The sequence below is a fragment of the Camelus ferus genome, chromosome 17 (genome assembly GCF_009834535.1).
Source record: "Camelus ferus isolate YT-003-E chromosome 17, BCGSAC_Cfer_1.0, whole genome shotgun sequence".
Taxonomy (NCBI): domain Eukaryota; kingdom Metazoa; phylum Chordata; class Mammalia; order Artiodactyla; family Camelidae; genus Camelus; species Camelus ferus.
In genome coordinates, this window is record NC_045712.1 from 37546389 (window position 1) to 37572784 (window position 26396).

General features: G+C 46.7%; 1 long non-coding RNA gene across 2 annotated transcripts; it reads right to left on the minus strand.

The window, feature by feature from the left end:
* Nucleotides 1-11408: 11408 nt before the first annotated feature.
* On the minus strand, nucleotides 11409-26303 carry LOC116657231. Of its 2 annotated transcripts, none has more exons than XR_004312300.1 (3): nucleotides 26087-26303; nucleotides 19518-19643; nucleotides 11409-11763 (listed from the first exon to the last, which is right to left on the minus strand). It is a non-coding gene; the product is annotated as an uncharacterized LOC116657231 (long non-coding RNA). The 2 variants fall into 2 exon arrangements; XR_004312301.1 differs by lacking the exon at nucleotides 26087-26303 and adding an exon at nucleotides 19831-19965.
* Nucleotides 26304-26396: the final 93 nt, after the last annotated feature.

The window sequence follows — 26396 nt, forward strand, 5'->3', positions numbered from 1 at the left end:
CGTAGACACTTGGCTACTAAAGCTGCTTCCGGTGTGTGTGGATCACTAGGTGCTTGCCTGCAAAACACCAGTGGGAACTGTGTCTCCTGTTTCCAACACCACTGTGTACCCAGAGGGAGTTTGGACTAGCCTGTAAATTCTGTGAGGGCAGAGACCAGCTCTGCCTTGTCCACTCTGGTACCTTGCCTGCTGCTCAGTTATTGTTAAAGGAATGAATGAGTGAATGTTACACTGGATACTAATAATGCTAATGATAGCTGATACTGATGGAGCACCAGCTAAGAATTTGCCATAAATTATCTCATTTAATCCTTGCAACAGCTCTCAGAGATAAATCCCAGTATTACTCCCATTTTACAGGTGGAGAAACAGGCTCACAGAGGTTAAGTAAATTGCCTAGGGACATACAGCTGGTAAGTGGATGAGTTGGGATTTGATCGCTGGAGGTCTGCTCTCTGCCTTGAGTGATTTCTGAGGTCCTGTCTGCATCTAAGTTTGGGAATCCATGAATTTCCTACCTAGGAATTGACCTCCCCTGAGTGCAGCCTGGCGAGAATAACCAGATGTCCTTTTTAAAAAATTAATAAACCATTTTTAGAGCAGTTTTATATTGAGAGAAAAGTACACTTTTGTGTACTCAAAAGTACAGTTTTTAGTTTCATAGCAATGTTGAGCAGAAAATACAGAGATTTCCCGTATACCTCCTGACCCAGCACACATACAGCCTCCTCCACCATCGACAACCTGCGCTAGGGTGGTGTACTTGTTACAAACAATGAACTTAAGCTAACACGTCATTACCACTCGAGGCCCATAGTCTACATATGGGTTCATGCTTGGTGGTGGACATTCTACGGGTTTGGACAAACCTATAACGAGGTTTATTCACTGCATCACACAGAGTAACATATAGAGTAGTTTCACCGCTCTCAAACCCTCTACCAGCTCATCCCTCCCTCTTGCCTAACCCCTGACAACCACTGGTCGTTTTACTGGCTCTGTAGTTTTGCATTTTCCAGAACGTCATATAGTTGCAATCATATCCATATTGGCTCCTTTCACTTAATAATTCATATTTAAGGTCCCTCCATGTCTTTTCATGTTTGATAGCTCATTTCTTGTTAGCCCTGAACGATATTCCATTGTCTGGATCAGACACTTGAGTGTATTTATCCATCCACTTAATGAAGGATGTCTTGGTTGCCTCCAAGTTTTGGCCATCAGCTGCTATGAACATCTGCTGTGTACAAGTCTGTGGGGAGCATAAGTTTTCAATTCGTCTGTGTTTGGGAGGGCAGAGGTAATTAGGTTTATTTATTTATTTCAGTGGAGGTACTGGGGATTGAACCCAGGGCCTCGCGCATGCTAAGCATGTGCTCTACAACTGAGCTATATCCTGATCCCTCAATTCATTTGATTAAATACAAAGAAGTGAGACTGCTGGAGCATATGGTAAGAGTATGTTTAATTTGGTAAGAAACGACCCAACTGTCTTCCAAATGGCTGTACCATTTCAGATTCCCACCAGCAATGAATGAGAGTTCCTGTTGCTCCACATCCTTGCCAGCATTTGGTCTGTTCTAGCTCTTGCTAGCATTTGTCAGTGTTCTAAAGTTTGGCCTTTCTTATAGGTGCAAGGTGGCGTCTCGTTGTTTTAATTTCAACTTCCCTGATGACATATGACGTTGAACATCTTCTCATAAGCTTACTTGCCATCTGCCTATTTTCTTGGTAGGATACTTGCTAAGGTCTGTTGCCCATTTTTAAATTGGATTGTTCCTTTTCCAATTGTTGAGTTTTAAAACTTCTTTGTATATTTTGGATAACAATCCTTTATTGGATGTGTCTTTTGCAAATATTTTCTTTTCTTTTCTTAAAAAAATTTTTTTGGGGGTAGGTAATTAGGTTTTCTATTTATTTATTTAATGTAAGTACTGGGGATTGAACCCAGGACCTCGCGCATGCTAAATATGCACTCTACCACTTGAGCTATCCCCTCCACCCCCTGCAAATATTTTCTCCCAGTTTGTAGCCTGACTTCTTATTCTCTTGACATTGTCTTTTGCAGAGAAAAAGGTTTTAATTTTAAAGAAGTCTAGCCTATCAATTATTTCTTTCATGGACTGTACCTTTGGTGTGGTAGCTGTCAGCTTACCCAGTATCATCTAGATTTTCTCCTGTGTTATCTTCTAGGAGTTTTATGGTTTTGCATTTTGTATTTAGGTCTATGATTCATTTCAAGCTAATTTTTGTGAAAAGTGTAACATCTGTGTCTAGATTCATTTTTCTGTTCATGGACATCCAGCTGTTCCAATACCACTGGTTGAAAAGACTATCTTTGTGCCCAGCCTTCTTTTTGAAACTTTTGATAGAAATAGGGCACACAGAAAGGGTACAGCATGGTGCATTTTCATAAACTGAGCATCTCCAAGTCACCTAGATCTAGATCAAGAAATAAAACATGATCATCTCTCTAGAAGTCCCCTTGTGTCGTCACCCAGTCACCACCTTCCCAAGGGCATTTTGACTTCTAAAAGAATAGTTGAGTTTTGTCTATTTCTGTTTTTTTTTTCTTAATGTATTAAACAGAATTAACATGGTGTAAAGGTTAATTTTATGTATTAACTTGACTGGTGCCCAAATTGAACGTTGCTCTGGGTTTGTCTGTAAGGGTACTTCTGGATGAAATCAGTATTTGAATCACTGGACTCAGTAAAATAGACTGTCCTTCCCAACATGGTGGACAGCATCATCACCACTGAGGGACACGTACACACAGACCCAGCCCAGCAGAGCCTTTGCAGATCGAGTCTCATCAGTTGGACTTAAATATGCCCTGGATTGATCACGTCACTGAATGAAACCTACCCCTGCCTCTGGGGCTCATACATAGTGAGAGAAAGCTGCTCACCAGACACCCCACCAAATGGACGCTGATCGCAAAGCCTGATGACACCAGGAGTCAAGGATGTGGAGCAGGGAAGGCCCTCTCTCCTCCGCTGCTGGGGGTCCACTGCAGGACCACTTGGGAAATAGATATCTCATTGAGCCTACATGTAGATCTCACCCCCAGCTTCTCTGCTCCTGCACTGTCTCCAAGCAACCCAGGCCCTAGGACACAGGTACTGAAATTTCACAGCAGTATTGTCAGTAATAGCAGGATCCTGGAAAAAGTCCCCAAGCCCACGGATGGTAAAATGGGTTATATAAATACATATATTCCAGTCACACATTTTATGAAATACACTGCTATACGGTATCGTAGACGCATCCTAAGGTCCCAGAAGACTACTTACACCAAGAGACTGTTTTTTATAAAGTTAGAAACAAGCAAAAGTATAAGCACACACAAGGGAATAATTTAAAAAAAAAATAATAAGCTTCAAGTATTAGTTACCTCCCTGTGTTACTGTAGACGGGAACACATGAGCTTCAGTAACGCAGGGAATATTCCAGTTCTTAAATGGGATGGTGGGTTCGTTGATATGATTTTTAATGCTCTGCTTCACAACTTACATATATGGTTTATTTATATGAATCAAGTAATTCCTAATTAACTTTTAAAAATTATTTTTAAAAGTAAGATGTTGAAAGAATATACATCAAACTGGTAATAGTGGTTATCCTGATAACACAGGAGAGAGGATTGTGGGGGACTTTTATTTTCCATTTTATGCATTTCTAATCATTTAAATCCTTTAGAGTAAATAGGTTACAGTTTGTTTTGGTGGGTGGGGGAAGGCCAATAACGTTTAAAGATAGAAAGAAGAAGGGGGAGGGGATAGCTCAGTGGTAGAGTGCCTGCTTAGCATCCATGAGGTCCTGGGTGCAATCCCCAGTGCCTCCATTAAAAAACAAATAAATAAACCTAAAATTAAACCTAATTACCTCCCCTCCTGAAAAATCAAAGAAATAATAATAATAAATTTTTTTTAAGTTTTTAAATAACCTGCAAAGAAGAAAGACAGCTAAAAAGTAAACCATTGAGTCTGTGGCCCATTTGAAAAAAACAAGGCTGAACAGAAGCAGAAGGTGGTCTCTCTAGCCCGAGGTCTCCTGAGGGGGCTGTCAGGTTTACAGGGCCTCAGGTTCACACTTTTAATTACTGCCTTCAAGTGAAGACAAACAGAGAAGCACCAAGAAGATTGAAACAAGAAAATGTGTATCACAGAGCTTCATGCCTCTGTGCTTGTACCAGCCACACTGCCCATGTTGTGTACAAGGCAATCATTTAAAAAAAAAATAAATCCTGTAGTCAAGCTGTGCTTGTGGAAGTCTTGTGTGAGTCTGAGTGTGTTAAACACACCATTTAGTTAAATGTAAATATTTCAAATACGCCACAAACTTTGAACTCTATTTTGATGCTATTTGTTTTCAAATATACTGGGAGCCTCAACAAATCAAAGCAGCCAGGACCTCTCTTGACTCTTCAGAAGCCCTGTCTGTTTGGGATCCAGGGGGAAAAGGGGGTTAAAAATGAGTGTGTGCCCCTGTTGTCCAGCCCTGACCCCGTGGAGAGGATCTAGAATGCTGGAGCAGGCTGACAAAAGGTTGGGGGCATGAGCACCACGTTCCAGTGTGGACAGAGAGGGTGCACCCAACCCCCCCATGGCTGACACTTTGCTCTGTGGGCTCCAGAAAGTTCTGTTGCTGCTTCTGCTAAGCATCCTGTCTTCTATGTGAGATGGGAGATCAACTGTTGTAGGTAGATGAGACACCTATTTCACCTATTTTTTTTTCTCTTGTCTTGGAGAGACACCCGATTTTTATTAAGCAAATGAATTTCATGATCCACGGGGTTTCAAATTTGCAGAGCACATCTGAATGTAAAGATACCATCTTTATATGTATTTGTGTTTCGTGTAAAAGAAAATATGTTTTCTGATGCCCCAAATAATATAATCTTAATTGGCAAAAATTGGGAAAGCATGGCAAATGCATAGAAGAATATCAAAACCAGATCCCTGGGAAGCAAAAGCCAAGACAGAGTTAAAGTGCAAGTGATTAATTCCAAATGTCGGGGGGAGGGTATAGCTCAAGTGGTAGGGTGCTTGCTCAGAACCCATGAGGCCCCGGGTTCAATCCCCAGTACCTTCTCCATATAGAAATATATGAATAGACCTAGTTACCTCAAGCAAAATGTGTGCTTTGATATTAAAAAAAAATTCCAAATGTCGCCTGGGAGGGTGTGCGGACTGTGATGCAGGCCCAATGGGAAGAAGGAAGGAGGCTTGGATGTTTGGCAGAAATGACCCGGCCCTTATCATTCAAAAGTCCACAAATGACAAATGCTGGAGAGGCTGTGGAGAAAAGGGAACCCTCCTACACTGCTGGTGGGAATGCAGTTTGGTGCAGCCACTGTGGAAAACAGTATGGAGATTCCTGAAAAGACTAGGAATAGACTTACCACATGACCCAGTAATCCCACTGCACCCCAATGTTCATAGCAGCACTGTTTACAATAGCCAAGACACGGAAACAGCCTAAATGTCCATCGACAGATGACTGGATAAAGAAGATGTGGTATATTTATGCAATGGAACACTATTCAGCCATAAAAACCGACAACATAACGCCATTTGCAGCAACATGGATGTTCCTGGAGAATGTCATTCTAAGTGAAGTAAGCCAGAAAGAGAAAGACAAATGCCATGTGAGATCGCTCATATGTGGAATCTAAAAAAACCCACCAAAAACCAAAAAAACATAAATACAAAACAGAAACAGACTCATAGACATAGAATACAAACTTGTGGTTGCCAAGGGGGCAGAGGGTGGGAAGGGATAGACTGGGATTTCAAAATGTAGAATAGATAAACAAGATTATACTGTATAGTACAGGGAAATATATTCAAGATCTTGTGGTAGCTCACAGCAAAAAAAAAAATGTGACAATGTATATATATATATATATATATATATATATATATATGTTCATGTATGATGTACACCTGAAAAATTGTGCTCTACACTGGAATTTGACACGACATTGTAAAATGACTATAATTCAATAAAGAAATGTTAAAAAAAAAAAAAGAAAAGAAAAAAGAAATGACCCGGCCCTTAATACCCCCCCATGCTTAGTCACTTGCTGTGGCTGCTGGGAGAGAGGCTGGCCTAGGCTCCTCCTCTTGGCAGGATCTCTCTCAAAGGAAGAGCTGAGTGGCATATCTCCACGGCCACAATATGTATGTGTGTTACTGTGAATATATGTGTATGTACCTAAATTACTTTTGTTTTACAAAACTGTGATTGTATTGTACAGACTCCTTGGGAGTCTGATTTTTTTTTCGACTTTATGCTACTGAGTACACTGACACACATCAGGAAATGATTCTTTCAAATTATGATTCATTAAATGGAGCTTTGGGGAATCTGTGAGTTTTCTGAAATGATTTGCTAAATTTTATGAAAAAATACTTATATGCGTTTTCCCAAGGAGAGGGCTGGTAGTTTTCCTCACATCCTCTAAGAGGTCCAAAAAGGTTAAGGACCACAATCTACATTGTTTGTGGCAGTGGGACACCATGATGTGAAACCAGACCCCTACTATTGAGTGGTTTCCAATTCTTGACTACAGTGAACATGGATGTTCATAAATCTTAGCATAATGTGACTATTCTCTTGGGATAAATTCCTATACAAGCAATGCTGAGTCAAAAGGCATGTGCCTCATCTTTAAGGCTTTTGATGCTATTGCCAAGTACACTGATGCCTGGGAATAGAGAGACTTGGGCAGACAATAAGAAAATCCTGGTCGCCATATTTTCATCTCTTTTGTCTTCTCCATGGGTAGACATTATTATTCCTATTTTACTCATGAGTTCACTGAATCTCAGAGAGGTTAAGTGACAAGTTCAGGGTCACACTGGGTCCAAGCTGGGATTCAAACTCACATCTGTCTGGCTCCAGAGAAGCTAGACTAGGGGGGATTTTTTTCATGAAGAGCCCCATTACTTAACCATCCATAGGCTGAATCTTCAAACGCTTCCCCTCTGAATTATTTATGATTCTTGTGCTTGCCAGTGACAGGGGCCCTTTTCAACCTAGCTCAAAAACAAAGGAAGCTGACTACAGGATAGTCACAGTGCATAAGGCTTGGAATGCAGGGGATGCCGGTGCGTGAAGGATGGTGCTCAGTCAGGGTCCTGTCTCACCACCTCCTGTCTGCTCACCACGGACATGCCACTGGCTTCCCAGGCTGCCTGGTAACCATCGCCAACGCTCAGGTCCCGCCTGTTAGAGTCCAGGCATACATGGGAAGAGTGACTATTCGTTTTTGTCTCAAACTCAAATTCCTGAGAAGGAACTCTCATTGGCCCAGACTAAGTCAGGTGATTCTCAGCTCAGCCCCAGTTGCCGGGAGGTGGGGGTGGGCTGTCATGTATTAAGAGGAGCTCCGTAAACTAAGTAGTCATCACAACTAGGGAAATGCCATGACCTCTACAGTCTGCTCTAGAAAAAGGAGACTAGGATTTTCCACGGCCCCTCTTGGGCTCAGAGCAATAGTCTTGGAGGAGAGACACACATGTCCTTGACCTGGGGCTCCACCTATGAATGTGGGAGAAGATATGTAAGGCGTCATTTCATCGCTTAGCCTGTTCTTTGTGGTGCTGGCAGTGAGGCCCGGAGCAGATGAAAAGAATCAATTAGCCTTTTGGCTATGAACACTTAGCCTGCCCCTCTTTCAACCCATACATGCTCCCCATAGTCCAAAGGGAGGAGAAGAAGTAAAGGGGCAGATTAAAGTACAATAAAGGCACATAAACTTTCAGGGAGCCTGTTAGGGAGGTAATACTTAAGGGGAGATTTGGAGATTGGGAAAAAGCCAGGCATCCAAATACTGGGGGAACATTCCTGCAGAGGGAAGGCAGCCCCCATTTCCAGGGGAGCAAGACCAATGTGATTGGAGCATGGTGAGTGGGGGCGCTGAGGCTGGCAGAGGGGTCTCACTGGCCCATTGCTGGGTTTGCCCCTGGGGATTGTTAAGGCAAGTATGTGTTTGAGTGAAAGCTCAGAAAAGGTCAGCACAGCTGCCATGGTAAGAATAGACTTGGGAGTGGGGCTGGTGCCAAGGGGAGAGCAAGAAGGCAAGGAGGCTGTGAGAGTACTGGGGAGGTGATGGGGCTGAGAGCAGGGAGTGGCCCTGGAGCCATCCCAAGTGGACCAACTCAAGACACCTGGGAGGTGGAGCAGACAATGCGGATGGAGATGAGGGAGACAAGGCAATGGGGAGACTCAAGGAGAATTCCTTGATTTCCCATTTGAGCACTTGGATGGTTGGGTGATGGGTCATTTACTGAAAAGGAGTGGACTTGGAGAGAAACAAGGTTGCAGGGAAAAATCAAGCGGAGATGCAAAGAAGCCAGCTGAGTGGCCAGAAGAGAGGTCTGTCTGGACATTAGATTCAGAGTCACTGGTGTTTGAAACCACGAGCCTGAGTGAGCTCCCCTGGGCAGGCGGTGGGGCTAGAGAAGAATAAAGAGCCCAGGACCACGTCCTGAAGAGCTCAAAGAGAGGGAAGGGCCAGAAAATGAGCAGCCAGGGAGGGACCAGGAGAAGAAAGAGAGGAAAGCATATGAGGCATTAAGAGGAGGGTGCATCACTGTCCGGGGGGTTGCACCATGGAGGTCACTGGTGGGGCAGTTTCCACGGGGATGGCCATGACTCCCCCCTCCCCCCATCTTATGAGAATGAGGGCTGATCTATTTCATTTGGGTAATAAGAAAGTGGGTGACTACAGAAGACCAGAGGACTTGGGGACCTTTGTGCTACGTTTGTAGAGCAACATGAAAAAGAAAAAAGTGTCTGTGACATTTTCATCAACTGACATGGTTGGGGTGTGAGCTACGAGGGCAGCCTGCGGCAGGCTGAGGAATGCCCTCGAAGCTGCTAGAAGAACTGAGTGTGAAGATCTGGGTGTGTAGCTGTTCCCCTCCTGCGACCAGGGAGGAGAAGTGCCCCGCCGCTTGGGGAACGTGAGCCCTACAGACAGGAAGGAAGAATGCCCTGTTTATTTCTGTCTGCCCAATTTCACGTCTGCTGATGTCTTTACACCCACCTTCCTCCCCCTCTTTAAGCTTTAGTGGTTTAGGAGATAAAAATGTAGCCCTGAAGCCAAAGCTATGTGTCACGCTTGGTCAATTTGGTACAACCAGTCTACTGGGGAGCTCAAAATGGGAAATACTGAGAAGTGAAAATACTCACAACCCTCTAAACCTGTAAAACAAACACCCCCTCCCCCCAAAAAAGACAGAAAAGAGTTGCTCCACGCCCTCTGAGTGTTATGGATGGACCCTAAGACCTAGTGGGCGTCCACAGGACACCAGCCACATCTGAGGGCTGGTCCGAGCCACTATTTTTTTTCTTGTCAAAATAAAACGGGCCTTTTGTGTTGAAAATGATTTCGTGGTTTGATCTCCTCCGAGGACATCCAACCCTCAATGACGGGAAAATGCCTCATATAAACTCCCAGTGCTGTGGGCTGGCTGTCCTGGGTGACCTTCACTCCGGGTGAGCGGGGAGGCCAGGGTGGGACCACTGCCTCCCTCCTGCAGCACCCTACAACGTGAGAGCTGACCTAGCTGGGATCCCCCAGACCCCAGGATCCTTTTCTCACAAGGGCCAAGCAGATGGCAGGGCTGGGAGAGGACTGCTGGCCCTCGTGACCTACAGGCAGGCCCTCCAATCTCCTACTGTGGGGAGCTGGATTGCCTGATGCCCCAGATGCCAGGCTCTGAACCCAGGTGTGCTGAGCCCCTACCTCCCAGTGGGCTGCTCCCAGCCCCTGGTTGACCTTGGCAGGGACAGATGCTAAGACAGGCCCATTCCTGGAAGATTCGAGGCTCCTCCAACAGGCAACTTTGGCCTAAGGAAGACCTTCCTTCTCCCTTCCTTCTCTCCTTCCAGAGGTCAACCTGCATCTCCACCTGAGGGTCCCCCAGCCTCCTCCATCTCCCTCCCCACCATCTCGCATGGGCGTTTTCTCCAAGGTTCTCTTGCATATCGAATCCTATGTTGGTATTTGCATCTGAGAGTCCAAATTAACACACCAGAAATTGACAGGAGTGCAGCAAACAGCCCCAAGCGTTCGTTGCCTGAAGGGCACGGTCAGTCTTATGCATGGCTTTTACCAAAGCCTGTCTATAATTGGGGTCCTCACTCTGTCTCCTTCAGAGGACAAACGGCTTCCTTCATGAGAGGTGCACATCGCATCCCGTGTCTTTGTGGCACCTGCTGTGGAGTGCTGATGCTGAGCCCTCAGCCTGTCTTAATCCACTGCAACCCAAGTCACTGCAGGTTCCCATGATGGGTGCTCCAGTGAGTTAGTGCGCCCCATGTTCAAATGTGAGGGGACATGTGACCTCACACTGAAAAACATAGTGGGCGTTGGGGCAGAGTCAGCAGTTCCTCCTCTTGTGTGTCCGGGGATGTGATGGTCGCTGACCTTACCCAGGGATTCTGGGTGCTGTGGGACTGGAGAACAGGGAAGGGGAGAGGAGAAGGCGGATAACACAGTCCCACTTGCTGACAAATTGGCACTTTGTTTTTCTAAGTGGGTTCTAAAGTCCTGCTGCCACTTACATCTCAGCAGGGATCGTTTATCTGCTCCCTTCTCAAGGAGAGGCATGGGGATGGCAGTGAGTGCACAAGCAGGAAGTTTGAGAAATCAGACAGAAAAGAGCCACTGAAGACCTGTCCTGAGTTGAATAGTGCCCTCTGCCACACCTCCCCCCCAGAAATCATGTCCTTCCTGGGACCTCAGAATGACATTATTTGGAAATAGGGGCATTACTGATGTCATTAGTTAAGATGATGTCATACTGGAATAGGGCGGCCCTAAATCCAACGTGACCCATGTCCTTCTAAGAAGAGGAGAGACACTGAGACCCAGGAGGACACGCCACGTGAAGACAGAGACACAGGTTGGAGCGATGCAGGTGCAAGCAGGGAATGTCAAGATTGCTGGGCACCACCAGAAGCTGGGAAGGAGCAAGGAAGGACTCTCCCCTTGAGCCTTCAGAGCGAGCATGGCCCTGCCAACACCCTGATTTTGGACTTCTGGTCTCTGGAACTATGAGAGAATAAATGTCTTGTTTAAAGCATGGAGTGGTGGTACTTTGTTATGGCAGCCCCAGGAAACGGACACAAGACCCCCGCACAGAGGCAACAGTGGCACATGGCCGTCCTTCAGCTCCCTCTCAACCAGCTCAGCTTCCTGAACTCAGTCAGAATCCCGCAGTGAGGCAGACTGGAAAAGGCATTGTAATAACAGTCCATTCATTCATTCAACAAATACGGACTTGCACCTACTCAGTGCCTTGCCCTGTGCTACGTGCTGGATGAGCCACGGGAAGGAAGTAGGTGTTCTCGCGGCCCCCGGGAGCCTCGGGCTAACAGGAGACAGGCACACGGGACAGTCACATGAATGGATGGAGAAGTTGTAAAAAGTGCTGGGGAGGGCAAAGGACACCTTCCTGTGAGTGCAGTGGGGCAGGAGGCACGAGGCTTAGGTGAGGAGTGGGATAGGCAGCAAGGACTCGGTGAGGAGGTGTCGGTTCAACCAGGAGGGTGCTAGAGGCAAAGGGGAAGAACCTGAGGCAGGGTGGCTGGGCCTCTGGACCGAGCGGGTGGGCGGGGCGTGCGGGGCGGTGCTCACCCGCCCGGAACTGAAAGAGGGCGGGGCCGAGCTCTGTCGGGGGCGGGGCGCGGCTGGGAGACGGATGCAGCTTCCTAGGGCTTGTAGGGGTTTCTGGGTTTATTCTAAAAAAAAAAAAAAAAAATATATATATATATATATATATATAAATTTATCATTGTATTATCTAATTATTTTATTTTGGTGGGAATGGTAGAAGTAATTAGGTTTATTTATTTTTAGAGGAGGTGCTGGTGATTGAACCCAGGACCTCCTGCATGCTAAGAATACACTCTACCGCTTGAGCTATATCCTTCCCCCACGGGGTTTATTCTAAATCAGTGAGAAACACTCGCAGCTAAACCTTCACCCCAGGTAGTCATGCTCATGAGTGAATTTTAAAATAGGGAGAAGAGAGGAGCCCAGATGACAGGCTGTGATGAAGTGTCATCATCTCCTGGGCAGCAGTGGGTCACCTCGGCTGAAAATGCGCCTCCTTCAAGTGTACGTGTACAGCCCTCACCCCAAGTGTGCATGGAAAAACAGGCCTACATCTGGATTCCAAACTGAGAGGGAAAGGAAGGATAGCAGAGGTTGGAGCGGAGGTTCGGCGCTGGGCAGCATCTTAACCGTGATGACGGGTCATCTTGCTGTGCAAGTGTGGATGCCCACAGGCCTCGAACGGCCTTCCTCGGGGCAGTGTTTAGAGAAGAACATTATTTGAGTCTCATCTCCCCCTCAGGGCTGCCCTGGATCTCAGAGGCCCCGCTGCTCTTGTGTGTGGGGGTATCTCTTCCCAATGCAGGCAGCGAACCTGAGAGGAAGGGGGAGGGCTGAGAAGCTGGTCTCCTGTGTGGGTCACAGATGGTGGCAGCCCCAGCTCAGCAGGGCTTCCTTCTCCTCTTCTGTGACACAGCAGGAGCAGGCCAGGGCCCTGGGCAAAAGAGGATTCTTCATCTGCAGCCAGGAACATTCTGATTCCCATGGTGTCACCCAGGAGAGAAATTCTCAGCATCTCTGATCTCCACTGAGAGTCTCACTGTCCCTTCTTCAATAAATGAAATTACTTGGGTCTCCATTTTTATGTCTGTGTGCCTCTCATCACTTTACTTGATAATATGTACTCATTCACCCAGTCACTCATGATTTCATCCAACATTCATTGCAGTCAGCATTCTTGAGCTGCAAATAGCATCAACCTCAAATAAATCCAGAATCTTTAACACAGCTAAATGAGCTCCCATCCATATCTTCATGGTCCCCTGCTCTCACTCACTATGTCCTGGTCACTCTTGCCTTTCAGTTCTTCAAGGACGCTGAGTCCTTTCCCATCACCTAGCATTTGTACAGGCTGTTCCCTCTGCTGGGACCACACTACCTTCTAGTTTTCACCTGACTGATTCCCACTGCCCCCCTGAAGCCAGAGATCTCCCATTAGTCCTCATCACCCTACCCTAGTAAAAGCCAGTAGACTAGCATTTCACTTGGACATCATCTTGCTGCATCTGCTTCTGTCTCCTATGTCAGGGAACTCATAACCACTCTCTGGGACCCATCGTTCAGAACTGGGGCTCATCATGTTCCTGCAGAGTGGGTGGCTCACCCTCCTTTTCATCATGTCTGATTTCTGACCCTGACATGTGTACCAATGGAAACATTGTTGGAAACAAGTTCACAAAGTGAGACCAACTACGTGCTAATGTGCCGTCCTCAGTCAGTGAGGAAGTGAGGATGGCCATCTCTGGGTTACCCGCTGCTCACCCTCCAGGATGGGAAGACAATGCCTAAATCTTCTTTTCTTTCTCAAGGGAATTCCTTAGTTCCATCTAGATATGTACACAATGCTCCAAACATGCTTCTCCTCCCATAACATCCTCAAAACCTGCTGATCAAGGTTAGTGTTGCTTTCCCTGCCTTTGATCACTTTATTGTCTCCTTTTAAATAACTACTTGATAGAGCCGCATCCTTCAGAAGGGCTGGGTGTACTGGTCAAGGTCCTCTCTGCTCTGGGCTTGACTCAGTGAAAACCATGTTCTAAATGCCGTGTTGAACCTCCACCCCTCTGTTAATGTGCTCCTCCAAAAACTTACATGTCCATTCAAAAAATATTTAATAGGTATTAGCTTTTTGACCCAATTCACAGCCACTCATTATTGATGGAAATCAGAGAGGGATGAGACATAACGCGTGTGGTGAGGAGGGAGAGGGGGCAGGGGAGAGTCAAAGCCCAGGTCATTTCAAAGGCAAAGGCATGGTGGAAGGTGGTGGGGGAAGAACTCTGCCATGGCCTGAAGGTTCTGGGAAGGCTTCCTGGAGGGAAGCCTTGTAGATGAATAGTGGTTGGCCTGGTAAAAAAGAATGTCCTAAAAGACTTTCTGGGGGTGACACTCAGAGTTGCCATATCTCCTTAGCCACCTGTTCAGAGACCATATCTGCTGAAGGGAGGGGCCAGATACCCACTCAAGACTTGAAACTAAGTGAACTGAAACCACTAAAGCTATGACTGAGCCCCTGGAGAGTTCGACTCCTGAGCAGGTGAAGAGGCCAGCCCCCTCCACAGCTTCCTGACAGAAGACAGGGCAAGTCCTTTTGGGGGGGGGACATTTCCACCTCATTCTCTATTTTGCTTTTATACCTATGTCTGGAATACATTGAAAAAAAAATTATAAGACATGTGAAGAAGCAGGAAAATGTGATCCTTCATCAGGAAAAAAACAAGTAATAGAAACGGACCCACATATGGAGAAAAGGGAACCCTCCTACACTGTTGGTGGGAATGTAAATTGGTGCAGCCACTATGGAGAACAGTATGGAGGTTCCTTAAAAAACTGAAAGTAGAGTTGCTATATGATCCAGCAATCCTACTACTGGACATATATTTAGAGAAAACTAATTCAAAAAGATACACACATCCCAAAGTTCATAGCAGCACTGCTTACAATAGCCAAGACATGGAAACAACCTAATGTCCATTGACAGATGACTGCATAAAAAAGATGTACTATATTGATACAATGGAGTACTACTCAGCTATAAAAAAGAATGAAATACTGCTATTTGCAGCAACATGGATGGACCTGGAGACGTCACACTAAGTGAAGCAAGTCAGACAGAGAAAGACAAATACCATATGATATCACTTACATGTGGAATCTAAAACAACGATATAAATGAACTTATTTACAAAACAGAAACAGACTCACAGACGTAGAAAACAAACTTACGGTTACCAGAGGGGAAAGGATGTGCGGAGGGATAAATTAGGATTTGAGGATTTAACATATACACACTACTGTAAATAAAATAGATAACCAGCAAGGACCTACTGTAAAGCACAGGGAACTATATTCAATATCTTGAATGTAGAACCTATAATGGAAAAGAATCTGAATAAGAATATATATATGTATGTATAATTGAATCACTTTGCTGTACATCTAACATAACATTGTAAATCAACTGTACCTCAATTAAAAAAAATTAAGAAACAAATCCACACATAATGTAGATGTTGGGATCAGCAGACAAGGTATTTTCAAAAACCTTGAAATATCTTAAAGAATTCGTGTAAAAAGATAGACATATATAGGAAAAAATGGACTAATTCAACAGAAAAATGAAAACTTATTTTAAAAAATCAAATGGAAAATTTAAAGTTAAAGTATATAGTATCTGAAATGAAGAATTCATTATATAAGTTTAACAGTAGACTAGATGCAGGATAAAAAAGAATCAGTGAATTCAAAAACATGCCAGTAAATATACAATTACCATATGACCCAGGAATTGTACTCTTGGGCATTTATCCCAGAGAAATAAAAACTTATGTTCACACAAAAGTATGTACATGAATGTTCATGGCAGCTTTATTGGTAATAGCCAAAAACTGGAAACAACTCAGATGTCCTTCAGATAGGATGTGCATACCATGGAATGCATCTCAGTAATAAAAAGGAATGAAGTATTGATAAATGCAAGAACTTGGATGAATTTCAAGGGAATTGTTCTGAGTAAAAAAAAAGGCAGTCCCAGAGGCTACATACCATCTGATTCCATTTATGTAACATTCTTGAAATGATAAAATTATAGAGATGGAGAACAGGCTGGCTATTGTCAGGGGTTAAGGATGGGGTGGGGATGTGGTAGGGAGGTGAGGTGGTTATAAAAGAGTAACATAAGGGACCCTTATAGTGATGGAACTGTTCTGTATCTTGACTGTGGTGGTGGACACAGGAACCTACTTTGCGATCAAACTGCGTTGGACTAAACACACACAAACACACACATACACCAGATCACTGCAAGTAAAACTGGGGAAATCTGATCTGATCGGTGGGTTGTATTAATTTCACTATCCTGGGTGTGATAGTGTACTACAGTTCTGCACGAGGTTAACATTGGGGGAAAATGGGTCAATGGTACAGGATCTGTTTATATTATTTCTTTCAACTGCATGCAAATATATTGTTCAAAAAAGAAAGAAAAGAAGGGGGGAAAAAAAAAAGACCAAAACAGAGCATCAGAGGACTGCAAGACAGTATCAATGGTCCCAGATATATGTAAGTGACATATAAGATAGAGAGGAGAGGGAAACTGGGGCAGAAGAACTATTTGAAGATTTAATAGCTAAGAATTTTCCCAAATTGTTGAAAGATAACTCTCAGATGCCTCATGAACCCCAAGCAGGCCAAAAAAAAAAAAAAAAAAAAAACCACCAACAACAAAACAAGACAAAGAAAACCACATCTAGAGATATCCGGCTTAAACCACTGAAATACAGAGTTAAAGAGAAAACCTTAACAGTAGCCAAAGGAAAGAGGACATCTTCAATAGAACAACAGAAAGAATAATAACTAAGTTTCATCAGAAACAATGAAAGCCAGAAACCAACGGAATGGCATTTAAAATGTTGAAAGAAAAGATTGTTACCAAAAGGTCTATATCCAGTGAAAGTATAGGGAAAGGATTTCTTTCCCCAGACAAACAAAAGCTGAGAAAAACTGAGAGAATTTACTGCCAGCAGAAGCACTGTAAGAAACACTAAAGAAAACCCTCTAAGTCAACGGGAAATTGTTTCTGATTGAAGACCAGATCTGCACAAAGAATCAAGAACACAAGAAATGGAAACAAGGTCCTACTGTATACAGCACAGGGAACTCTATTCAGTATCTTGTAATAACCTATAATGGAAAAGAATATATATGTGTATAACTGAATCACTAGGTTGTATACCAGAAACTGATACAACATTGTAGATCAACTATACTTCAATTAAAAAAAAAAAAAAGAACACAATAAATGGCAAGAATTTGGGCAAATATAAAAGACAAATTTTTTCTTTTTAAAATTCCCTTAAAGACTGTTGGCTGTTTAAAATAAAAATAATAATCAATTTGTGTGGCATTTATAAAATATATAGAAATAGTTTGACCGTGGCCCATAATTGGACAAAAAGAAGGGGATACTGTTGTAAAAACAGTTCAGTGTGTTCACTGAGAAGTGCTACAACATTAACTCAAGGAAGACGACTATCAGGTAAGGGTGCATATTGTAATATCTAAAATAACCACTAAAAATAATTCACAGAGATTTAATAAATATATTATCTATTCAATGCCCACGACAACTGGGTAGAACGGGCATTAAGTACCACTCAGTTTCACAGGTAAAGAAACGAAGCTTGGAGAGACTCAAGCTTTGCCTGAGGGCACCAGATAAGGAACAGGTGCACAGAACTCAAACCTGAGTGTTCGGACTCCCCAAGCCCAATGCCCCATCCATCATTCTGAGGTTCAACAAACGTTCTCTGGGCGGAGCCAGATAATAAATATTTTAGGCTCTGTGGGCCACAGAGTCTCTGTCACAACTACTGAACTCTGTGCAAAAACAGCCACAGAAAATTCATAAATAATCGAGCATGGTAGTGTTCCAATAAAACTTTATTTATAAGCTACTGGCCCCTGGGCTACTGTTTTCCAATCTGGCATTATTCCATTTCCATTGCATTGTGATTCATAGCGAGGGTCCAGAACCACCAACAGGGCAACAGGCTCTTATTGGTCTAAACACATGGCTGTCCCCCACCCGTCTCCTGGCTTGGTTCCCCTGGACTGTGACCCCAGCATTGTGGTAAATAGAAACCTTAGTTCCTTTTCATTCCTGCCTCAGGGGAAATACTCAAGTAAAGCTCTGGGACTGCTGGACCCCGATTACTGCACCACAGTTTGCTCCCACATGGCTCCTTCTTTCCAGCCTTAAAATAAATCCATAGGAAAAATAAAATAATAAACAAACAAACAAACCCATAGAGCTTCCCCCAGCAGCTCCTCACTGCCTTCTCACACTATCTCCATGTGGCCTTTGGTCGAAGCTCCCTCCCCTGGGGGCTTCCAGTCCCTGGGGTCAGCCCAGCTCTTGACAATCAAGACTTTAAGACACACACAGATTATATTTGCAAGAGGCTGATGCGCTCCAATAAGGCCCGGTGGCTAACGCTCAACAGTGACTCTTGGCAGCCCAGGCGAGAGGAGCCAGAACCGAAGCCTTAACCGAAAGGCCGAGCAGGAAACCATCCTGTTGCCATCCTTTTGTTCTCCCGGCAGAGAAACCTCCAGATTGTCATTTACTGCTCAGCAGTTTCCAGTTTACAAAATATCCCCTGACTATTTTCAGCAGTTTTCCCACCCAGGACACGCATCTCACCCAACAGTTGGCATCACTGGGTCAATTTTGTAACTAAGGAGATAAAAACTTCTGCTGAGTTTCACAACTTGCTCAAGGTCACCGAGCCCACTTAGGGCCAGAATCAGAACTCAACATTGTCCTGCACCACCCAGCCTCACCCAAAAGTCTGTGACCACTTCTCGACCCTTGGAATCACTTCAAGACTTTGGATCAATGTTGAAGGTCAGTCTTTCAGCCCATCCTGACCTGCTGCTAAGGACTCCTAAGGTGAGAGGCACTGCAGGGAAGATTTTGCTTAACGGTGGAGGAGCAAATCCCGAACACCTCCAGAGCGTATTTCTACAACCCTGCGTGCTCTGGGCGCTTATCGGCACATGGCTTGGCCAGCAGAGCAGGATTTCAGTCCCACTAGCCTCCCTGACCGAAAACCTTTGTGCAGTGTACAACCTACACAACCACACCTGTAGCCTTACTGAAGAAGCAGTCTAGGGATTTCAAACTCTTTCCATTCTCCCAGAAAACAAATGAGCAAGCACCTTTGTGGACGGTACACAGGAGCCGGAGACTACCCAAACCCACAGGATGTCAGACCATTAACAAGCTGCCCTACTGTGTACGGTGCTAGGTCTGGAGACTTGAAGGTCACCAAGGTACCGTACGCTCAGTCTTCAAGGAAGTGGTCTTGTGGGGAAAATAGACACCAGCATGATGTCAATACAGTGGGGCCAATGCCATCTTAAGAGGTTAACTCAAGGTATTCAGTAGACACAAACGGAATACATGTTCATATTTCATCAAATTTTAAGACATCATCGGGGAGGGTATAGCTTAGTGCTAGAGTGTGTGCTTGGCATGCAGGAGGCCCTTGGTTCAATCCCCAGTACCTCCATTTAAACAAACAAATCTCATCCCCCACCCCTTGGAAAAAACACAACAAAGCCCAAAAATTAAAAAAAAAAAAAAGAAAGAAAAGACATCATCAATTTTAAAGTGCACCAGTATCTTAAGTACCACAAATAAACAAAATGCTGCCATTAACTGTTCATTTTCAGGTGTATTTTCTTAGCACAGCACAGAGCAAAGTCCAGCTGCTCAGGGGTTTATGGCAGCCTGTGGGGCTGCGGCAGCCGATGCAGGGGTGCTCAGCCCTGCAGGTGACCTGGTTGCAGGGGACCTGGGGTTCTCTATCCTTACCTGCAATCTGTCCCGGAGCTACTGCTCTCCCAGGAGGACGGACACAAGGTGCGGGGAGGGGAGCAGCCTCCAGCTCGTGTTCCTGGCTCTTGCACTGACCACTCCGTCTCTGGGAAAGATCATCACCTGGATAAAAAAAGAGATGGGATCTGGAAAGTGAGGACGCCTCCCTCTCCCCCCACTCCACTCCCGCCTCTGCCTCTCCCTGACCCCAAGGCTACCCTGTGGGAGGCTTATGTTTGTTGCTACCCCAGGCTGGCCACGGCCCAGACCTCTGACCCCTGCCCCGCCCCAGGGTTGTGCCTCAGCTCACCTGCCCCACCTGTGACCACCTGTGAGTGGCCGCAGGGAAGGGGAAGGGAGGGCTGCCGGAGGGGAAAGCAGGGAACCAAGGTCAGGCCTCTGACCCATCCTCTCCCCCTCTGCTCCCTCCCACAGGGCCCCTCTCAGGCCAGGAAAACAAGGCAACAGCGGGAAGCAGAAGGTTGCTGTCATGTTCTAAGCACTTATGGAGTGCCGGAGTGCCGAGCCTAGCGCTTGGCCTCGTACGTGTGTTGTATGTTGGTGTGTGTGGTATCGGGTGTGTTATGTGGTGTGTGTGGTATAGCATGTATGTGTGATGTGTTGAGTGTGTTGTATGTATGTGGTATGTGTGTGTTGTGTGTGGGCTGTGTGTGTGTTGAGGTGGGGTGTGTGTTCATGTGCTATGTGTGTATGTGTTGTATGTGTACGAAGTGTGTGAGGAGTTTGTGTGGGGGGAGTGTGTGAGAGGAGTGTGTGTGTGTGGTGTGTGTGAGAGGAGTGTGTGTGAGGAGTTTGTGTGTGTGGAGTGTGTGTGTGTGTGTGTGTGGAGTGTGTGTGTGTGTGGGGAGAGTGTGTGTTGAGTTGTGGGGCGAGGTATAAGTCCCCCAAGGACCAAAACCCGGTGAAGCATTTAGGGCTGTGTCACGTTTCCACCCTGAATAAACAGCCCTGACCCTTCAGAAACAGGAATCTGAAGAATTTCCCAGGTTTCCTGCAGGGCGTGTGGGAAACCTGCCTTTCTCTACCTTTTAAAATGCCCTACACCCTCCAAACCGCAAAACACAGCAAACTGTCTCCACTAACCAACGTGTGAATCTCACGGAGGGAGGAGAGTGGGGAGAACTGGAGACCAACCAACAGACCTTGGAGTAAAAACGGGTCATTTATAAAGTGGCACAAAGCAGGTCTGTGACTTCGTCCATTTCTGGAGCAAGGCCTGGAGTCTGGGACAGAGGGCAGGGCTGCACTGGGCAGGCAGGAGATGGAGGAGTCTGACTGCAAACTATTTCAGAGCCACAATTAGCAGCTTTCACAGATTCAGAAGGTAAACAGTCATCGCTCAGGAGATGCCTGTAAACCCAGGTGTCAGCAGATCACTGAGATATTTAGAAGACAACTAAGATGTACACTGACAACCAAGAGTTTGGGCACGGGGGCAGCTAGCTGCCCACTGGAGATGAGGCTTCCCATTCCCTTGTGCAGAGTTGTTGCTGGGAACTGTTTGCCCAGCCAGGACCATATCTTCCAGCCCCCTGAGACCAGGTGACCAAATTCTGGCCAAGAGAAAGTGGGCAGAGTGATGTCTGCCGCTTCCAGACCCGGCCCATAAAAACCTCCTTGTGAGATTCCATCTCCCTCTCTCCGTGTCTGCGGGCTTGACATCAATGTCCAGGGCAACCTTGAGAGCCAAGAGGTCAAGATGGCAGAGGCTCCGTCAGCCTGGGTTCCTCTGACAAGCTGGAGTAGAATGGAATAGAATCCCTCCTCTGCTCCCTTCTCCAGAGAATTACACTTACGGGAGTGAGAACCAGTTTGCCGTGTGAACCCAGCGAGGTTTAGGGGTTTATCTATTATAGTTACATTATCAGTTAGCTGATAATTAAAAAGAAATTATTGCTAAAGGAGACTGCTGGACAATCAAGACACCAGCAGACCACTAAGGTGCTATGGGTCATAACGAGGCAACTGGTAACTAAGAGGTCACTATGTTCCCTAAGAGGGGGACTGACTCCTAAGATGTTTGCTGATGCCTGAGACGACAGTAGTTGTCTTGGTTACGGCTGCTATAACAGAGTACCCTCGACTGGGTGGCTGATAAACAGAAAGTGACTTCTCGCAGTCCTGGGGGCTGACGTGTGAGATCAGGGTGCCAGTGTGGTGGGGTTCTGGTGAGAACCATCTTCCAGGTTGCAGACTGGCTGACATCTTGTGTCCTCACAAGGCCGAATGCAGAGCAGAAGCAAGCTCTCTCCTGACTCTCATGAGGACACTAACCCCATTCACGAGGGCTGCATCCTCGTGAATTCACCTTATCCTAGTTAAACTCCAAAGCCCCACCTGTTAATTCCATAACATTGGGAAGCACAGTTTCAATATAGGAATTGTAGGGGGACACAAACGTTCAGGCCATAAAAAAAAGTCAATTATAGCATTACTAGAAAGCTAACGTATTTCCTGGAAACTGACAACTAATAATGGAGATACTCGGTGACACCTGGCTTAGGTTCCTACTTAGACTATTTCTGCGTGGTGGCACCGTGTGTCCTGCCCGCTGACAGCAAGCCGCCTCCGGAGCCCACCTCGGCCCTGTTTCTACTGGAAGGGAGTTGCATTTTCCCTGATGAATGACATTCCAGGCCCTGTGAATTATATACCACCTTCACCTCCCCTGTTGACCCCAGTGTCCACTCCACACACTCACACTCCTCCCTCACCTCACAGTGTCTGCGAAGGAGGATCCCAGTTCTCCTCCTGGTCCTCAGAGCAGCCCATGAGGGCACAGCTGCAGCAGGTGTGGCCAGCGAGTCCACCTTTGGGTGTGGCCAGGGCGGGCCATCCCTGAGTAATCCCAGATGGGGTTCTTCGGTGGTGTAAGGAAAGGATGTTTCTGGAGAAGACACTGGCTTGGGCTGCTGTGAGGCCAGGTAGCTCTTACTGTGACCACAGGCCCAGGCTGGGTCTCCCCTGCTCCCTTCCATGGGATTCTACTCACGGTACGTGGAGTGAAGCAAAATTGACCCCCTGACTTCTAGGTCCCGCTGATGGGACCCAGAGGAGTCTCTGTCTGTCTGCCAGGGAGAGATGGCTCCCTGGGGGTGTTCAGTCCCAGGCTCAGAGAGAGAGCCCGGATCTTTCCCAGGCACCAGGGATGTGCTCACCCAGGTGTCCACAGACAGCAAGTGTGAGCTTGGCAGGTTCTATAGTACTTTGGGGACAACTGGAGGGAAGGCCAGAAATGAGGACTATCTTGGAAAACCCAGCATGTTCGAGGGCTGGTTTGCACCAAGGCCTTTGGGAAGCAATGGAATGGAGCGAGGTGGGAATCACAGCTCTGCCACCCTCCCATGTGTGGTCTTGAGTGGGGCCCCTACTGTGGTAGGGCACTCAGAACAGGGCCTGGTGCATAATTAGTCCTCATTAAATGGCACATGTTATTACTGTTGCTGGTATCAGGGAATCTCAGGCTGTGGCTCCTGCACACTGAGTGTCTGGTACAGGCCAGCTCTTCCAGAGGCCTGACAAGAAGCGAAATTCAAGTTCAGGGCTTGAGACCAAGGGAGGTGAGTCATGACTGGTGGTTTCCAGGCCCAGCAGGCCTGGCTGGGGCCTCGTTATTCCCTGCATCCCCTCCCTCACGTGGGCAGAGAAGATGGAGACCCGGAGTGAGGTCAACCATTCTGGACGATCGCTGGCCCCACCCTTGGCTCCCAGGCCGCTGCCCACAGGACTGGCCTTCCCTTAGCTGCTCCAGGCTCCCTGCCGGCACTGTCACCACCCACCCACCCGGGGGGACTCCCTCTTACTCACTGCTGGTCACCCTAAGATTCTGATCTCCAGACTCATCAGCTTGGATGAGAGCCTTTGGCTGCCCACCCTCTGAGCATCAGACAGAGACTCAGACCATGAAACAGATGTTTTCTGCCTGCTCTTCTCACAGGAAGAAAGGCGAACACAAACTCTTCTCATTTTGTCTACCCCATGCCTTCCACAACTAAGAGCATCTACCTCCTGAGCTACATTTTGCCTGACGGTAACACCCGGCTTTTCCTGCAGGGGAGGGGGTGGGGCCCCCAAGTGAAAAGAGCACAGAATGCGGGTCAAGATACTTCACCACTTAACATAGGGCCTCAAGCAAGTCATAGCCTGTTTGAGCTGTGGTTTTGTCATCTGCAACAGGGGGATGATAATGCCTTCCAGGTTGGTCTCACCCACTGCCTTGAATGCCGGGGCACTGCCTCAGGCCACCCAGGCAGGCATGAGGGCAGGGTGCAGGGTGCAGGGTGTGGGGTTGGGGGTAAGGGTAGTAGGGGTCTCAGCTTGTCCTGATCCCATCCTGTGCTCACTCCACGTCTCTTGCGATTCTGCTTCTGTCTAGAGCCTTTCCTTACCCACAGACTCGCTGCTTCTCAGGCTTGGACTCACCTTCTTCTTATGGTGGTCACCTTGGATGCCCTCCCGCCCCCCAGCTCCTCATCACAGGCTGGAGTGCCTGTCCCCCAGCTCCTGTGCATGCTGGTTGCTGACAGCCCATCTGTGTCCCTCTCTGGAAACTTTCCCTAAGCCAATGGGAGTCCCTTCATCCCAAGATGCCCAGAAAGTTATTAACCCCTCACCCCCTCAAGTGACAGACAGATTCAGGGTACAAAAGCTCAGCCCCCTTCCTCCAGGAGGGACAAGTCTGCCAGGCCACATACCTACCAGAGCTCTAGTTCAGAATTCCCGGGTCAGAAAGAACAAGAACAAGACATATTTCCTCCCAAGACACCCCAACCGCTTCCCTTCCGGAAGGCAGGTTGGAGCTGTGGAGAAAACACGAGCGGTGAACAGAAAGGCAGACCTGGGGCTGAATCCTGGCTGGAACAGTCACCAGTGCCATGACTCAGGTAATTCGCTACACTTTCCTAGGCTTCAGTTTCCTTCCTTATAGGATGTGGGTCATAATTCCCACTTCGTAAGCATCAATGTGAGCATTTAAGAGCAGTAGCAAACCCCCTTGCACGGTGCCTGGTGCACAGAATGACCCCGTAGCCTTGTCTGCCTCCTTCCCTTCCCTCCTTGGAGGAGAAAGACCAAGAGGGCAGCTGGCAGTGGAGGCCAGGGCAGCTGGTGCACGCACCATGCCCTCTTTGGCCCGTGTAACGGCCAACTCTGGCCTAACAGGAAGGCCGTCAGCCCGGTTGGATGCTGCTGCTTGTCTGGGTGTGCTCGTGGCCTTGTAACCCCGACCTGGGCTCAGTTCAGGAATCAAACTACCTAGAAATGAGGACCAAAGCCAACTTCTGATGCTCCGCTTTTGGGCTGGAGGCCTGCTGAGAAGCCCCTGGGCCATGAATAGCTTGCAAGGTGGGCTTCTCCACCCGGCCCAAGCCTCCTCCAGGTCACATCACTGCGCCATCTGCTTCCAGCAGCCTCAGGCCATCAATCAGTAAAATACAAGCCAAAGCAGCAGAGGCAACAAGAATGGTGGCCACTCCACTCAGTCAAGAGGTCCCCCCAGCAAAAACCAAGCTCCCCTTCCAATGACTGCTGTTGAGGGAAGAAAGCAGAGGCCGCTCAGGGAAACCTACTCTGGGCATAGGCAGCCAGGCCAAAATGGACTTGATCTGAGGGCTCAGGCTGGGTCACACCTGCCGTTTCCAGCTCTTGGCCTTTCATCCCTTGACCCACCCCTTCCCATGTCACAGTCCACGTGTCCTGGGGCAGAAGAGGATGCTGGAAGGAGAGGGGCCCAAAGGAGGTTTGGGAGCTTGCAGGACCCTTGTTAAGCCTTCATGACACTGGGCTACCATGTAAGGAAGAGAAGGTCTCCAGCACCAAGGAGAAAGCACTGTTACACAGATGGAAACTAACCAGGAGGAGGCATGGCCCCAGAACATGGAGAGCAGATAGTACTAAGCATTGCAATATATAACATATATTATAATTACATAACATGAGTAGGAACACTAAGGTTTCAGGGCATGAGCTGAAAACACTACATAGCAGGTTCTGTCAACAGGATCAAAATCCTCCAAGTTTGGTGGTTAAAACTCTTCTTCACAGGCCTGGGATGGCCAGGACGGCCATTTGTACCTGGGGTCATCCTTTTCTAAACATTCTCTTCTTTTTGACCAAAGAGAATCCCATTCTAGACATCAACCTATCCTTATCCAGGCAAGACTGATTATAATAAACAGTTCCCATTCACTGAGAACATACTATGTGCCATGTGCTTTACACACATTATCTCACTTCATCCTCACACCTCAGGGTACTATTATTTTTACTCCTGGGTTTTACATTTGCTGAAACAAAAGTTCAGAGAGATTGCATGGCTTGCCTGTGTCATGACGTTTTAAGTGACAGAGCCTCAGAGAACAGAGGTCTGGCTGACTCCAAAGTGCATGTTCTTGGCCACCAAATTGCTTTGTCCAGTAAGGACAGGAGAGTCCCATGAAGGGAATGTTACTTTCTGTACTTCTGTCCTCAGATTGCAAGACCACAGGCTGAGAGATGAGACGGAGCTTCCCACATCTACCCACACTGAGTGACTGTGCAAACAATACCTTCGTGGGGATGCTTTTTGCTTCTCTGGATTCCACTCTATGCAACAGAAGGGGCACATTCTAACCAGGGCACATCCTCATGGACAGCCAGATACCCTGAGTGGGAGAAAAAAAGGCAATTCAAGGGGACAGGTCCTTAGCTCATCTGGATCTTCACAAAATTGTAGATTTTGATGGTTTTCCCCCAATATGGAAATATGACATCAGAAAAACGAGAAAAAAGTAGACGGAAGGAAAGATTACGTATAAGGTTACGTAACCAATGATCTGTGGACAGATTTCTCTCTCTCTCTCTTTGCAGGGTTGGAAT